Source organism: Amblyomma mixtum, chromosome 3, assembly GCF_055824585.1.
Source record: "Amblyomma mixtum isolate Tamu chromosome 3, ASM5582458v1, whole genome shotgun sequence".
NCBI lineage: Eukaryota > Metazoa > Arthropoda > Arachnida > Ixodida > Ixodidae > Amblyomma > Amblyomma mixtum.
The window spans coordinates 130,606,732-130,610,261 of NC_143014.1; positions in this window are offsets into that span (position 1 = coordinate 130,606,732).

The window sequence follows — 3,530 nt, forward strand, 5'->3', positions numbered from 1 at the left end:
GATGAGAATGCCGATAAGGCTGAATACGAATTCTGTTAGAAAAGTATCCGACTTTATTTTTTTTTTTGCGAACACCTGATGGACATGAAACAAGCGCGCTTACAGAAGCTGACCTTGAACCCTCGTGCGCATGCACGAATTTTTTTCCCGCCTGCCGATAGCGTCAGTCGCTGGGAAGCAGCGTTTGAGTGAGGGAGTGCGCAGTGCTCTCGTCAGTTTTTTGTTGCGAGGGAAATGGCGGAGCGAGAGGAGCAGCGCTACCTCAAATTTTGCCAGAAACTTGGCGATAGCCAAGTGGAAATTATTCGAAATGTTCAGACGGCTTTCGGTGATGATGCTATGAGCAGCACACAAATTAAGCAGTGGTGCAACTGGTTTAAAGACGGCCGCACATCCGTGGAGAGTGAGCCACGCTCCGGCCGGCCATCAACATGCCGAAATGACCAGGTAATTGCCGAAGTGAACGCTGTGGTGATGCGGGACTGTTGTGTGACTATCCGAAAAATTGCGGAAGAGGTGGACATCAGCAATTTTTCTGCACATTCCATTATCACCGAAGATTTGGCCATGGAGAGAGTTGCGGCGAAATTCGTGCCGAAGCTGCTGACGGTGGAGAAAAAGCAGCTTCGTGTTGAAGTCTCACAGGAGATGCTGGATTCCACAAACAGTTACCCTGACTTCACCGACGCCGTAATCACTAGTGACGAGTCTTGGGTGTACGGGTACGACCCGGAAACCAAATCCCAGTCGTCACAGAGGACACATTCCACGTCACCAAGACCAAAGAAGGCCCGACAAGTGCGCAGCAATGTCAAAGTGATGCTGACTGCTTTTTTGACTCCCTCTGTGTGGCACACCACGAGTGCGCACCCCACAGGGTCAAAGAATGACTAAACAGTACTACAGGGATGTCCTCCATCGCCTACGTGGTGCTGTGCGGCGCAAGAGACCGGAATTAAGGTCAACAAGAAATTGGCGCATCCCTCGCGGCATTGCTCCTGCACATTCCTCGCATTTGATTCAGACTTTTCTGGCGAAAAACCAGACTCCTGTAGTTCAACAGGCTCCTTACTCTCCTGATATGTCCCCCTACGACTTCTGGCTGTTTCCTAAAATCAAGAGGTCATTGAAAGGAGCGCGATTTCAGAAAAGAAAGGACATTATGGCTTCAACGACAGCAGAGCTAAATTCCATTCCGAAAAGGGTCTTTCGGAATTCTTCCAACAATGGCAGCACCGCTGGGAGATGCATATGGAGCCCCAAGGAGACTACTTTGAAGGTTATTAGGTTTCTAACGCTCCAGTTATGCCAGTTTTTTTTATTCGGCCAAAGGTCGGATACTTTTCTAACAGACCTCGTATGTCTACCAACAGAAAGCAGCCTCCATTGTTTAGAGGCATACTTTTCTTCCGCAGCGTAAAAAATACACGTAGAATGAAAACGTGCAACCAGTTCGTTCTCATGCATACATTGTGCAGTACGGCCAACACCGCCTCAAGTTCGGTTAGCCAGCGGTCCCAAGAGAGGAGAATTGCGCCGTGCGTACTCTGCCTCATGATACTCCTGCCATGCGTAAAGCACCAGACATACTGTGTCTTTGGGTTCCAGTGATTCGACAGATCCGTACGCTTCGCAGAAGTCACTATTCGCAAGGCGAACCTTTAGAAGTGCTGCACGCGTAAACAAATAACCGAAGCAAAGAGAAAAAAATGCAAAGGCAAGCAAAGCAAAGGCGATGACTAGAGGTTGGTCTGCTAGAGACATAGCAACGGGATTCAAATGGGGGATTCTGAAGTATTGCCCCCCCCCCCCCCCCCTTCCTCGTAATGTCGAAGTTTGGTGTACTGTTTTTTTTTTTAATATATATTCTTCGTATTCTTCCCCTCGCATAGCATTGCAAATAGACCAATGAGGCGTCATGTTTGCTTGCTTCTTGCAGCGACAGATTCACTAATATTCGACGTTGCCTTGTGGAATGTTCCTCTGTTCTGTGGGACGGAATCGACTGAAAAAGCAGAATTCACATCGATGATAGCGTGTCACGTAACTTGCTAATTAAGGAAAAAAAATAGAGGAAGTGTGGCACCTATAATCTCATCCACACAAGCGCGCACATGAGTTGATACTGTCCATGGTTGCCGTACGTGTCAACAATAAATGCTTACTAAGAGTTCGCCATTTTCTGGTGGCCAGGCGCTAGCTGAAACGCATCTTATCAGGGTCCGTGAAGTGTAAGTTCGGTTCATAGCGATTCAGAGTGGTTTGATCGACGTCACTAAATAGGCGGGAAAAGTGAGGAGAATCCGTTCCTTTCAGTTTTGAGCTTTACTGATCACACAATTGTAAGCATCGGTGAGCGTGTACTCGCTTTTTAGGTGAACTCTGATCACAGCTTATGCTTTGCATGTTGTATTTAACACGACCGCACTTTCCCAAAAGAAAGAGCGGCCCACCTATTTGCACACTCGTACGTGGCAGTGAAGAGTTATTTCGCGTGTTGTTGTGTGTGTTGTGTGTGTACCTTACGCAGAACTGCATGCTTAGCCGCGAAGATCCGACCTATGGGCATTGGACGCGGTGTCGTCCTTTCTCAAGAATACACCTGAAAATGCCATACTCTGCTCGTTCATGGTCATAACGGCTCTTATGCTTAATTGGAACGTTTAGTTGTCCTTCATTCATTCCGTCTTCCTCGCTGTGGGGGCGTGGCCATGGCGCACAGCTGACCGCGGACTCCCTACTGGCGCAGGCAAGGTGAGCTTCGAGAAGCTGACCAACCTGGACTTCGCGGGCACAGCGTACTACACGATCCGCAACCTGTCGCTGTACGAGTGCCAGGGCTGGTGCCGCGACGAGAAGGAGTGCGCGGCCGCCGCCTTCAGCTTTGTGCTCAACCCGCTGGCGCCCCAGCAGGAGACCACCTGCCTGCTCCAAAACAGCACGCAGGCGCGCAAGCCCACCGCCAGGCCCCAGCGGGCCGTCAACCTGTACTACCTCGTCAAGAACCACATACGCTCCGGTGAGTTTGTCCGGCAGGGACGCTACGGCTTGCCGAACGTTTTATACTGCTCTCAGGGCAAGACCAGTTTAGCACTCGATAACGCTAACTTGACGAAGTTGTCCTGCGTCGAAGGAGTTCTGGACAAAAAAATGTCGACATGCAAGATACTGTGCACCATTTTTAAATTAACCGGCTTGATTTTTTGGCTACTTAATTGATGACATTTTTTTCTGACGGTTACGACGTTGGTGCATGACCAACTCTCATTGCATCCGATTTGTTCCTCGCCTTTAACTTGCGGTACACGTTTTTAACTTTCCTTCCCTGGAGACATGTGCACCTACTTAACCTACTCGTGATCGCAGTCAAATGACTAACCGCAGCGATGCGTATACAAGGCAGAAGGAGGCAGATCGTTACAGCGGAAGCTCTACGCTGATGTGAACGACGCAGAGAGGTCATTCGACCTCCTTTCCTCGATCCTCAACCGTCAGAGTTCACGGGCTCGTTTACGCACGCAGAGAAAATC